We start from the raw sequence: 14,550 nt of genomic DNA, 5'->3' as shown, positions 1-14,550 counted from the left end.
ACATGGAGCCTACGAGGCACCAAACAAGGTGTGTCCACTGATTCATTGGTGCCCAGGAGCCCACTCTGCCAGTCCCTGCCCTGTTTGAATGAGTTCTAATTCCGTGGGCATTCATTACAGGTAGTCTTCAACATACAACATTTCTGTCCGGGTTCCAAGTAATAGACCCATATCAAGCAAAGCTCTGAAGCAGACCAGTTCTTCAAAGAATAGCCTTACAGGATATATCATATTGGCACAAATCAGGTGAAAACCGACGCTGAAGGTTCCCATTCTTTTCCACCTAAATTAAGAGCAAGAGTTTTTTCACTGTCCCCAAACAATTAGTCACATTTAATTTAATTTACTTTATTTGATTTACAATATGACTACAGTTGAATTAATATTACTAGAATTTTGGAATTATAAAAATAAGTATGTATCTGTGTAGTATATGTTTAGAGTGATGATTTTTTAGATCCTAAGTATTGAATATGTAATTAACATAATAATTGATTTATAGGTAGAAATTAACAACCAAAATAATTAATCCGGATGCCGATTGTATTTGCCAGCATTTCAATGAACGGAAAGGAGTGATAGAATGAGTTTTTATAATTATTAACACACGAATATATATTTTCCCTCCTTCCGTTATGTAAGTTTATATTCACTGTTACAGTATTTGTAAGTGTGTTTTTCTTTTTGTTGTTTGATTTGTTTTGGGTTTTTTATTTTTGGTTGTTTGTAAATATGTTTGCTTATGTTAATGTTTTTAAAGAATTTCAATAAAAGACATTTTAAAAATAATAATAATTTATTTGATTTATAAGCCGCCCAACTCCTTCCAGATTCTGGGGAGCATGAAACAATTTAAAACAATATACACTGCTCAAAAAAAATAAAGGGAACACTTAAACAACACAATATAACTCCAAGTAAATAAAACTTCTATGAAATCAAATTGTCCACTTAGGAAGCAACACTGATTGACAGTCAATTTCACATGCTGTTGTGCACATTCCAATTTGTACAGAACAAAGTTTTCAATGAGAATTTTTCATTCATTCAGATCTAGGATGTGTTATTTGAGTGTTCCTTTTATTTTTTTGAGCAGTATAATAACATTTAAAACTCCCCAAAATACATCATTCATCCTATTTAGCCAAAGCAAGATGGTATAGCTCTTTGGCCAAGACCCGCCGGCACAGCCAAGTTTTCACGGTCTTCCGGAAGGCCAGGAGGGTGGGGATAGTGCAGATCTCCGGAGGAAGTTGGTTCCAGAGAGCTGGAGCTACCACAGAGAAGGCCCTCCCACATGGCCCCGCCAGCTGACATTGTCTAGCTGCCGGGACCCTGAAAGACCAACGCTGTGGGCCCGAATCAATCTCTGGGAGGTTTGCAAGAGAAGATGGTTCCGTAGATAGTCTGGCCATGGATCAGTATCAATTATACCAGTCTTAATTGATCCAATTAAGGCGATGCCTGGTTGCCTTGGGGACACCACTCCTCCTTCCTTTGGCCAGGTGCAGGAACGTTCTTGGTTCCCAAGAGAAAGTATTTTATTCTAGCTAAAAAAAAAATCATCGTTCTCTAATCCCTCCCCTATCTATCCCTCAGCTCCATTGTGGGAGCACTGAAGCTCCAAAATGGCTTTGGCCAGGTCATCTTCAAGGTTGACAATTTCATTTAGTGACAATTGGAAGTTACAACAGCGCTGAAAAAAGTGGCTGATGATTATTTTTCACACTTAGGACCTCTGTCGCATCCCGGGGTGGGTTCTGACTTACCTCAATGCTGGTTTGCTTCCTCCGTGCCACGCGGCCTTGTGTAGTGCTGAAAACTCAGCTTTTGTGCTTGCGCAGAAGCAAAAAAATAAAAATAAAAGAGCTTTTGCAGAAGCGAAAAACAAGATAGCAGCGCCATGGGCCAGTTCAGGGAGACGGTTCAGGGACGTGGCCAGCCGGCCATCACTGCCAGTTCAGTGAGCGGGGGGAAATTCCCGCTACTGGTTCTTTGAATGCACGGAAGCAAAGAAATTGCCGAAAATTGGCAAAATCTTGCACACGCGAGCATCATTGTGTGCAATTTCACTTCTGGTGCATGTGCAGAAGCCAAATCTTGCACCGGGTGCACGCAGCCACCACAGTCTCCAGGAGAGCATCAGTAGCGCCGGAGATGAGGAACCCTACCCTGATCCCCATGAGGTCATGTGACTTACATTTGGACACTTGGTGGCTGGTTCCCCTTTATGACAGTGACAGGACACAGTGTCCCAGGGTCATGTGAGCCCCTTTTGCGACTTTCTGACCAGCAAAGTCCATGGGGAAGCCAGATTCACTTAACAACCATGTCCCTATCTTAACACCGGCAGTGATTTGCTTAACAACTGCGGCAAAGGAAGGTCGTACAATGGGGCAAAACTCACTTAACAAATTTTTCACTTAGCAACATAAATTTTGGGCTCAACTGTGGTTGTATGTCAAGGACTTACAACCACGCTGTGGTTGTAGGTCCTTGACATACCTCCACCTCTAGGCCACCTCTAAGTCAAGGACCTACGACCACCTCTGTGGCCTAGAGGTGGAGCTCTTGCCTCAAAACCAAGAGATTGTGAGTTCGATCCTAGCTAGAGGCAGATGTAGGGTGTCCTTCTTGGGAAGGGGGTTGGACTAGATGACCTGCAAGGTCCCTTCCAACTCTGTTAATCTGTTATCACTGCCCGTATTTCTCAGTTGATATTGTGCGAATCTGTCTTCCCCCGTTGACTTAGCTTATCTGAAGCTGGCTGGAAGGTTACAAGTGACAATCGCATGATCCCAAGACTGCAACCATTATAAATACAAGGAGTCGCCAAGTGTCCTTTAATTTGACCGCATAATCATGAGGATTCTGCAATTGTCATCAGGGCAAAGTCACGTTTTGCGGTGCTGTGAGCTTCAAAAGTGGTTTGTTAGTCCAGGATTAGCTGCAATGGTTTGTACCATTCTGCTGGTCGATGTCCTAAATAGAGATTTGATTGGCATTTTTCATAAGACAACAGCATCCAAAGACCATTACTCATTAAATATAACACAATATTTTTTAAAAAAAAACCTTCACATAACAACAATTTATCCTTTTTTTCCTGCAAGGTTCTCTGTCTGAGCAGAAAACTATGCTTCAGGGAGAACATTTGCCTTCTGCCTTGATGTGCTGTCAATATACACAGGAATTTATGTGGAATTCGATTCATCTACGGCACACTCCCAAGATGAAAGGAGAAATGAGGAATTAGGAACTCTAGCGTCTAGATAAGTTCAGATAAACACCAAGATTAATACTAGACTAACAATCAAGAGGTAAACATTATTCCAATCAATGAACTGCCAACTCAGACAAACGATCAAATGGCAAATAATAGTGTAAGCAAGGAAGAAAAAAACTGCAGCCTCCACCAACTCTGACAGGGCAAGACACTAGCATAAATAGAGAACGCAAACTCCATTCCTCTTAGTACTGATGATGTTACCTAGTTGGGTAAAGAAACGGCTGCAAGAAAGTCACACAGCTCAGAGAGGCACCAAGGACCCCATTGGAGGGGGGGGGGTATTCTAACCTGTCAGACTCAATTTTGGTTGTCTAGTTTCCTTTTTTGCATGGAACCCACCAGCATGGTAAATTCATTTATTGCATTGCACAAGCTCAGGAAGTTCAGTAAACCTTGGCTTAACCCAGTGTTTCTCAATTATTTTCTGTTATGCCCCTCCCAGGAAGAAGTAAACAGTTCGCTGCCCCCAAGGCTCGATCAGGACAATTGTTTGCAATATTCAGCACATTTTCGCTGAAAAAACTCAAGCGGCTTATCAGCGTGGTTGGGGTATAATAGGTTTAAGTGATGCCTTAATTTATTTGACTTCATGCTGTCTGCTGCCAACATTTTTAGACGCAGTAAACATAGCGGTCTTTCTTCATCTCCCACCGTACTCACAGTGAAGCCAAGCGCTACATAGGCTTCCTCGTTATATATTTACTCATCTTAGCTTTCAGGAAACTTACGTTTGTCTCATTATCTCCATCTCTCTCCTCTTTTCTTTTCATCCCTGTTAAATATTTCTCCATGGTGTCTCTTAAGGATTTGTTATATGCACTTCATATCTCCTGTTCTGTGCTGTGTGCTATTGTTTGGTACAAAAAAAATCCCTACTCACTGTGGCAAAAACAGCACGTTCCCTGGGGTCATGCACCCCCCCCCTGGCATTGCTCCATGCCCCCACCCATGGAACCCCGTCCCACTATTTGAGAAACACTGGATTAACTGGTTGCAAGAATGCAGTCAAATGTTTACATCCAAGTGCTGGATCCTAGAATGTCCCAAACAAGAAATTAGATGAATGACCCTGAAATTTACCCAGCTATGTGAGAAGATCCGTTTGATCCAGTTATCAGTCCAAATTGAGGATCCCTTTGGAATGATTACTACTAAAAGGGATTCGGCACCACTTTGTCCTTGACCCAAAAGGATTTGGTGATATAGTTTGACCTGCCTAACTTAAGAACATAAGAACAGCCATGCTGAATCAGGCCAAAACCCATCGAGTCCAGCATTGTCCACGGGGATCTTGAGCAGAAAGAGAAGGCAAAACCTCCCTTTCCCTTGACCCCCAACAAATGGTACTCAAGGGAATCCTGCCTGCCTCAACCAACATAGAGGCAGCACGTGGACATCCGTTTCAATAACCATTCAATCTTTCAACAATGACTTCCAAAACTCAACTTATTTAACAGTCATGTGTTCTTCAGATGGTTTCCTTGGGCATCTCCTGCCAACTGCCTTCAGGATCAAGGACACGGTGGCCCCAAGATGGAATATTTGATTAAATCTGGCTTCCTTTTGTCAACGAAACATCCTTAATCCAGCCAGCCTTGGATTAACCATTAAGCAAAACATCAAGGGAAGGTGACAGCATATCATTTTTCCTCCCCAACTAGCACGTCTTAACTCTTTTACTGCTAATCCTTGACTTTAGTCAGTTCCTTCACAATTGTCCTGCTCTGCTATCTTCAACTTTAATTTGCATTGTTTTAAAAAAGAAACGTTTTATTTGGCATCCTGAAGGACTAAGGTGTCTGCATTTGGTCGGAAGGTGTCTTCAGATATCACCTGGGTTTCTATCTCATGACGTGAGAATTTCGCTTCCCAGGTCTTGATGTACTTTCTATTGACACTTACAAGAGTTGCAGGCTGAGATCAAAGGGGAAAAAACCCTTTCATCTTTCAGACAGGCCCAAACGTATTGCATTATTACAATTGCTATCGTTACTGGAGGCCCCAGCCAAACTTTCTTCCTTTGTATGGAGGATACGTGCCTCACAAGGAGGGAGAAGTTACACGCGTGTTGATGACCTTGGAGAGAAAACTTAAGATCTATAGATGCCTCCAGAGGATGACTTGAGGTGATGGAACAGTTTTCTAAAGTGAAACTCCCTGACTGTAACACCAAGGGGATAACTTCACACATTTTGACCATGTCTGTTCTGGAAGTCCTCAAGTTCTCTCATCTCATTGCCCCGAAGAAAGACACCTACAAAACGTTGCAGCCACCTGTTCACAGGTAGAAGCATCTAGCTGTTAGATGTTCCCATGCAATCCTTAGCATGGTTACTGGTGAAGTTTAAGGATGTTTCTCAACTTTAGCTTTACTAGATAAATGGTCAAAGCAATGGAAACTGCAGTTTAATGTTTCCAAATGTAAAATAATGCACTTGGGGAAAAGGAATCCTCAATCTAAGTATTGCATTGGCAGTTCTGTGTTAGCAAAAACTTCAGAAGAGAAGGATTTAGGGGTAGTGATTTCTGACAGTCTCAAAATGGGTGAGCAGTGTGGTCGGGCGGTAGGAAAAGCAAGTAGGATGCTTGGCTGCATAGCTAGAGGTAGAACAAGCAGGAAGAGGGAGATTGTGATCCCCTTATATAAAGCGCTGGTGAGACCACATTTGGAGTACTGTGTTCAGTTCTGGAGACCTCACCTACAAAAAGATATTGACAAAATGGAATGGGTCCAAAGACGGGCTACAAGAATGGTGGAAGGTCTTAAGCTTAAAACGTATCAGGAAAGACTTAATGAACTCAATCTGTATAGTCTGGAGGACAGAAGGGAAAGGGGAGACATGATCGAAACATTTAAATATGTTAAAGGGTTAAATAAGGTTCAGGAGGGAAGTGTTTTTAATAGGAAAGTGAACACAAGAACAAGGGGACACAATCTGATGTTAGTTGGGGGAAAGATAAAAGGCAACATGAGAAAATATTATTTTACTGAAAGAGTAGTAGATCCTTGGAACAAACTTCCAGCAGACATGGTTGGTAAATCCACAGTAACTGAATTTAAACATGCCTGGGATAAACATATATCCATTGTAAGATAAAATACAGGAAATAGTATAAGGGCAGACTAGATGGACCATGAGGTCTTTTTCTGCCGTCAGTCTTCTATGTTTCTATGTTTCTAACTTTGGCTCAACTTTCAGACAGGGGTGCCTTCAACTCCTAGAATTTCCCAGCCAGCATATTTATTACGTACTTTAACTTCACATCAATCTTCCCCAATCTACACTTCCTCCATACGGGACCTAATTCTGAGAACCAAAGCCTAATAGATCTGGATGTTTGAAGAAAGCCTGGTTACGCCTGAACTGTACAGTATCTCTTTGCAGTTTACTTTATGTTCAAATCCAATCAAGAAGGCAGTATTGCAGGCAAACTCTTCCTCCAGCCTGGAGTTCAATCCCGACTGGCTCAAGGTTGACTCAGCCTTCTATCCTTCCAATATATACTGTGAAGCAGTATATAAGTCTAAGTGCCCTTCCTTCCCTCCTTCCTTCCTTCCTTCCTTCCTTCCTTCCTTCCTTCCTTCCTTCCTTCCTTCCTTCCGTTAGAATGCAGTATTGCATTGTAACTCTGCCCACAGCCAGGAGTTTAATCCTGACAGGCTCCAGGTGAACTCAGCCTTCCATCTTTCAAGGTGGGTAAAATGAGGACCCACATTGTTGGTGGCAATAGGTTGACTCTGTAAACTGTTTAGAGAGGGCTGTAAAGCACTCTGAAGTGGTATATAAGTGATATTGCCACTGCTTTTAAACCCTTTTCCTCTTTGGTGCATAACTCCTGGCACCTTTCTTGAGGTTAACCCAGCCTTTAAAATAAAGCTGTGTTTTTAATTAAAGAATTGGCATTTGTCACTCTCTCTTTTGTACTATCATGTTTCTAGATCTCTGTTTTCATTGTGTTGCCTTTGAATCATTGCACAACATCTAGAAAAGGTGTTTTTAACAGACATCTTGCACATCGGATTATACAAAGGAAGTCACTATTGTTCATTTTGTAGGTGGACGGGAAAAGGCTGGAAAAAAAAGAACTTGCACGACAAGAAATCAGGATGATTGTCAGATGATAATGGAGAAAAACAGGACCTTTTGGGGACTGTCTGGTTTTGTAGCCCAATTCATTGAAGAACCTGTTAAAAAATTCCTAGGGGGGCAAGATTTAGATCAAATATTTCTTAATGAGGAGTTCCTATAGCAGTGTCTTTCACCTTTGACAACTTAAGATTTGTGGACTTGAACTGCCAGAATTCTGCAATCAGCATCCTGCCTGGTGTATTCTGGGAATTGAAGTCCACTTATCTACATATACCCTGGATGAAGCATGCTGGCTGGGGAATTCTGGTCTTTTAAAGATGCTATGATTGGGAAACATTGTTTTACAGACATCGGAGGGGGACACAATATCCTAAATCAGCAATTCTAAATGAGGACCACCTAAACCAAGCAAATCCATCCAAGGAAAACATTTTGCAAAGGGTGCCCGTGCAATTAAAAATGAATATAAAACTCTCCACGAGATTGTAACCAACAGCAAAATCAAATAGACATCGATGCAATTGTGTAGTTGTAGATTCAGGACATTATTTAAGTATAGATTTATGTTGCTTCTAGTCCACTGACACTGTAACGGAAAAGAGTTGGAAGGAACCTTGAAAATAATCTAGACCTCTCGCAGGAGATATACTATTTGTGATAGTATAGTCTCTTCTTTAAAACTTTCAGTGATGGAGCACCTACAACCTCTGGAGGAAAGTTTGTTCTACTAGTTAACAGTCCTCGCTGTTAGGAAGTTTCTCCTTAATTCCAGGTTGCTTCTCTCCTTCATTAGTTTCCATCCATTGCTTCTTGTCCTGCCTTCTAGTGCTTTGGAAAATAAATTGACTCCCTCTTCTTTCTGGCAGCCCCTCGTGTACTGGAAAACTGCTGTTATATCATCCCAGATTCCTGGTTCTTTTTGTTACTAGACTAAGTACTAGATATCCAATTCCAGCAATCTTTCTTCATATGTTTTAGCTTCTAGGCCCCTGGTCATTTTTGTTGCTCTTCTCTGAACTATTTCCAGAGTCTCAACATCAATGATCATCATTAGTTTGTATCTTTTGAGAATGAAGACGGATCTGATTTTTCATCTGGAGCCATAACCTCTGGATTAGGATGGAATTCAGTTATGGGAAGCACTGTTTTCATGCCCCAAATGAGTGAGTCATCTGTTGGCTCAATTTATAGAATGTAAACTTCAGTGGGAAAATTGATTTTTGGTATGATGATTTGCCAATGAAGCATTAATTGCTTAATAAATTTCACAGGCAGAGCAGACAAGAAAAATTGTGGGTCATGATATTTCTCCATGAAACCCTAAGGGGTTTGTTTATTAATATCCAAACCAGGCTGTTATTCTTCAAAACAAGACAAGTTCTAACCATCAAATTTAGAAAGATGTCTCATTGGTATTTTAGAAACTAAAAAGGGTGAATGGTTAAAACACAGTGCTTTGCATCAAAATATTTCTATCTGCCCAGAAAAGGGAAGGGAAGAAGGAAGGAAGGAAGGAAGGAAGGAAGGAAGGAAGGAAGGAAGGAAGGAAGGAAGGAAGGAAGTGAGTAACTGTATTGTCCACCCATTCATCTTTTTGGTTAAGCTATTGTTATATCCTTGCTGTGTTCCTTATCACTATTTGTTTTATAGTTCTATGTTTTTTTCCTTCCGTTCTGTTTACGCCCATTTCATTTCTTCCTTTTTATTGTTATAAGCCGCCTAACGTAGCCCCATGGCAAGATAGGTGGTAAATAAATTTAACGAATAAATAAATAATAAATAAGATACCTGGACAATACAACACAGGATAATTCACCGTGGCCAACTCTAAAGTTACATAAGATAAAAGAAATTGTGGGATAGAATCATTAAAGAAAGGATACAAAAGGAGAGACAAAACGAAATGTGAATGACAAAACTTAAAATGATTATTTCCTTGTTTGAAATAATTAAATAAAAATATCAAATTGTCCAACGGCAAGTTGTTTGGCTCTGGTGAGTTGGCTGTGGCAAGCTGGCCACAAGAAGTTGGCCACGGTGAACTGGCAGCAATGACTTGCCCATAGCAAGTTGACTGTGGTGAGTTGTCCCATTCTGTGTCCAGAGGCTCAGGTGTATCGTTTCCACAAATGATGGACAGACCAATTGTTTGGTTTTTATGGCACACGCTAAGCAAGTCATGTGCACCATCAACCTATAACTCTGCACAGTTATGGCTTGGTGCACTTTCTTGAGCTTCATAAAGCAAATCGTTGTGCAAATCCTTTGGGGCTGTACTCCATAGTCGAACCTTTTTGTGTTTGCGTGCCAAAAAGTGGGGCGCACAGTGGGGTCACACGCATGCAAGTCCACACCCATAATTCCATGCGCCCTAGTGCATGTGCATGTGACCCCTCTCCCACTCCCAGTATGTGATGGCACACCTGTTTTTCACTCTCCCCAGGCTTCAGGGCCTTTCTAGGAGCCTGGGGAGGGAGAAAATGGCCCTCCAGAGACAAATAATTGCCCATTTGCCAACTTCCAGAAGACCTGTTTTTGAGCCTTTTCTAGGAGCCTGGGGACGATGAAGACGTCCCTCCCCATCCCCTCAAAGGCCCTCCAGAGGCCAGAAATGGCCCGTTTCCCAATTCCAGACCTGGGCTCGTGTGCCCATCCATATGACTCTGCGTGCCACTTGTGGCACACATGCCATAGGTTCTCCATCTCTGCCATAGTCTGTTCACACTGGTGGGGAAACCCAGAACTGATGACTTCGCTTTATAAATGATGCTAACAAACAGCCTCTGGAAGCTTCGGTGCTAAGCGGAGACACAAGGACAGTGTTTCTCAATCTTGGCAAGCTAAAGATGGATGGGCTTCAATTCCTAGAACTCCACAAACAGCTTGCTGGTTGGAGAAGTCTGAGAGTTGAAATCCAGCCATCTTTAATTTGCCAAGATTTGGGAAACACTGCACCAGAAGGAACCCAGGGTGACTCAGTGGTTGGAAGACAATATTGCAGGCTACTTCTGCCCATTGCAAGCACTTTGATCCAGACTGGTTCAAGGTCAACTCAGCCTTCCATCCTTCCAAGGTCGGTAAAATGAGGATCCAGGTTGTTGGGGGCAATAGCTGACTCTGTAAACAGTTTAGAGAAGCAATTCAGAAGTCCAAGCGCTATTGCTATTGCCCTTCCTTCTATCCATCCATCCGTCCATGCATGATGTACAGTGTCATGGTAATACTGCTGTAAACAGAATTACAGGCTAATTCTGCCCACTGCCAGCAGTTCAATTCTCACCAGCTCAAGGTTAACTCAACCTTCCATTCTTCCGAGGTCGGTAAAATGAGGAACCAGATTGCTGGGGCCAATATGCTGACTCTGTAAACTGCTTAGAGAGGGCTGTAATTTGTAAAGTACTGTAAAGCTGTATATAAGTGTTATCGCTGGTGCTACTCAGAAGCCCATCCTGATCATCATATGACTTTTCCTTTAACAGAATTGCAGAATAACATGTGAACATATTTATATGTTTACATATGAACATATAACGAAGAATTTAGCTGCCTTAATTATCTTCATTAGCTTGATGGTATTAATTCTGTTGTGATTCAGCCTGAGGCTCCTCAGGGACCGGCTGGAGCTCTGCTGGATCCATGCCCAGAAGAGGAGGACAGTGACCAGGAGGGGGAGGACCAGGCAGACGGGGGAGAGGAACGTCAGGAGGAGGAGGAGGGAGAGCAGCCTGAGACCCCCGGGGGGGCCCTCTTCCCAGCTAGTAGCCTGGATTCATTGGATGAAGATGCACAGGCTATAATAGACATGAGGCAGAGACGTGCAGCTCAAAGAAGGGGCCAATTAGAAAGATATTTCCATCCCTGAATTGGCAACAGCTGGGTTTGGGTGTGGTTCTCCTCAGCAGGGTTGAAAAGGCAGGCCCGCCCTTACAGTCTCGTGGAGAGTTATCAACTGGGAGTCCTGTGACCTTGCTTCGATTCTTGGCATCTCTGATCTTGGCTTGTGGCCTAGAAGCCTGGAAGACTTGGGGGAGGCGTGGATTTTATTATCTCCAGAGTTGTTTTTGCCAGCAAGAATCCTGTTTTATTGCCTGGCCTTCGTGAAACCTCTGTGAAACTGCATCGTGTTCCTGTCTGTAAGAACAGTTTTTGTTACCTGTGTTTGCTTTCCAGTATATAAACTGCCTTTGCTTTTTACCAGTGTGTCTGGCTACTCTTTTTGGTTGGTGTTGGCGTCTGGGGGGACCCAGACAGAACAAATTCTATATACAGTACATTGTTTAAGGAATGTCATCCATATGTTTGTTGATCCCGGATCAAAACACCCAAAACAGAACAAAAATTTAAATGAAAATAAAATGTTAGCTGCCTGAATGCAGCATACCTTCCACATTCATACGGAACATAATTACCGTATATTTTAGCTTTGGTTACCTTCTGAACTATTTCACTTTGTTCTTTCTAAGCCGTATTTTCAGAAATTCCGTCTCTCCTAGCTAAGACAGGCCCAGAGCAGGTGCTGAAATTCACCCGTGACAATTAACTATTAATTACTATGCAGTCAGGAAGATAATTAATAGCCTGTAGTTCTCATAGTTAATAATGAATCAGAAATGCAGTTTCATCAGGCTTTTTATTTTTTTTTGAGCATCTTTCTCAACTTGGTGCTTTCAAGATGTATAGACGAATAAAGCTTCTCCCGTCTTCAGTTCCTGATAGTGAATCTGTATGAATTTTTTGTGGATGTACAGTGATCCCCCGGGTACCGCGATCCAGATCATTGCGAACGGGCTAAATCGCGATTTTTCAACCCGGAAGTCAAAACACCATCTGCGCATGCGCGCCCTTTTTTTCTATGGCCACGCATGCGTAGATGGCGCCGGGCAGATCAGCTGCTGGGCGGCTTCCCTGGGTCTTCCCCCTCTTGCTGGCGGGAGGGCGAGCGGCGGGCATCAGCGAGGAGTTTCCCCACCGCCCACGCAAACTCCTCGCTGCTGCCGCGCCCGCCCTTCGCCTGCCCACGCCGCTCGCTCGCGCCGCTTCCCAGCTGAGTCCTGAAGCGAATTGGCTTCAGGACTCAGCTGGGAAGCGGCGCGAGCGAGCGCGCGCGAGCGAGCGGCGCGAGCGAACGGCTTGTCCGCCGCCTGCCTGCCCGCTCGCCCGCCCTTCGCCCGCCCACGCCGTTCGGTCGCGCCGCTTCCCAGCTGAGTCCTGAAGCGAATTGGCTTCAGGACTCAGCTGGGAAGCGGCGCGAGCGAGCGGCGTGGGCGGGGCGAAGGGCGGGCGAGCGGCAGCGAGGAGTTTGCGTGGGCGGTGGGGAAACCCCAGCGCCGCTTCCCAGCTGAGTCCCCTTCCCAGGAACCCCAATCTTCGGCTCCTCGCTAGCGCTGCGGAAGTAAAAACACCATCTGCGCATGCGCAGATGGTGTTTTTACTTCGGCAGCGCTATTTCACGAAAAACCGATCATTGCGAGGGGTCCTGGAACGGAACCCTCGCAATGATCGGGGGATCATTGTATACAATTGGTCATTTTTTCAGATATACCATTGCAGCTGCTATCTTGTCTATTTAAAAGTCATATCCTGCAGATACACCTGGGCTTGTGTCTGCCTTTTTCTAGATATTCCCCCCACCCTGAAAATCTAGAAATAGTTCATCCAAGAGTGTTTCAGTTTGGATCGATGTCCTCTTCTCTTCTCTTCTCTTTTCTTCTCTTCTCTTCTATTCTTTATTCCATACTATTCCATTCTATTCTAGTCCATTCCATTCCAGGTACAAATAAGCAATCAAATCATATTAGAAACTAGTCAATATAAATCATAAGGATACAAGCAATAAAGTTACAATCATACAACCATAAGTGGGAGGAGATGGGTGAGGAATGATGAGAAGGCTAATAATAATAGTAATGCAGCCTTAGTGAATAGTTTGACAGTGGTGAGGGAATTGTTTGTTTAGCAGAGTGACGGCCTTTGGGGAAAAACTGTCCTTGCGTCTAGTTATCTTGGTGTGCAGTGCTCTATATCAGAGACCTTCAAACTTGGCAACTTTAAGACTTGTGTACTTCACCTCCCAGAATTCTCCAGCCAGCTATGATCCTCAGGTATCATTTACCTCAGAGACCTTCAAACTTGGCAACTTTAAGACTTGTGGACTTCAACTCCCAGAATTCTCCAGCCAGCTATGATCTTCAGGTATCATTTACCTCAGAGACCTTCAAACTTGGCAACTTTAAGACTTGTGGACTTCAACTCCCAGAATTCTCCAGCCAGCTATGATCCTCAGGTATCATTTACCTCAGACACCTTCAAACTTGGCAACTTTAAGACTTGTGGACTTCAACTCCCAGAATTCTCCAGCCAGCTATGATCCTCAGGTATCATTTACCTCAGACACCTTCAAACTTGGCAACTTTAAGACTTGTGGACTTCAACTCCCAGAATTCTGGGAGTTGAAGTCCACAAGTATTAAAGTTGCAAAGGTTGGAGACCCCTGCTCTATATCGTCATTTTGGGGGTAGGAGTTGAAGCAGTTTGTGTCCAGGATGTGAGGGGTCAGTAAATATTTTCACAGCCCTCTTTTTGACTCATGCAATATATAGGTCCTCAATGGAAGGCAGGTTGGTAGCAACTGTTTTTTCATTACAGTGATCCCTCGATTTTCGCGGCTTCAAACTTCGCGAAACGCTATACCACGGTTTTTCAAAAAATATTAATTAAAAAATACTCCACGGTTTTTTTGCTATACCACAGTTTTTCCCACCCGATGACGTCATACGTCATCACCAAGAGTCACTTCTCTGTCTCTTTCTCTTTCTTTCCTGTCATTCTCTGCTTCAATCATTTTCTCATTTCTCTTTTTTTCTCCCTTTTCTATCATTTCTCTCTCTCTTCCTTCCACTCTTCTCTCTCTCTCTTTCTTCCTCTCTCTCACTCTCTTCCTTCCTTTCTCATCTTTCTTTCTCTCTCTCTTTCTCTATCTTGCTTCTTCCTCTCTCACACTCTCTTCCTCCCTCTTCCTCCCTCGAGCGAGCGGCAAGCGAGCGGCCGGGTGAACGGCGGGTGGGCGGGCGAACGGGCGAGCGGCGAGCGAGCGGCCGGGCGGGCGGGTGAACGGCGGGCGGGCGGGTGCTGGGGGGGCAGGGGCAGCCGACATTCAAAGCAATCTTTGTC

This window comes from Erythrolamprus reginae, chromosome 9 (genome assembly GCF_031021105.1).
Source record: "Erythrolamprus reginae isolate rEryReg1 chromosome 9, rEryReg1.hap1, whole genome shotgun sequence".
Taxonomy (NCBI): domain Eukaryota; kingdom Metazoa; phylum Chordata; class Lepidosauria; order Squamata; family Dipsadidae; genus Erythrolamprus; species Erythrolamprus reginae.
The sequence above is the reverse complement of the archived record's forward strand: the minus strand, read 5'-3'. Positions refer to the sequence as shown.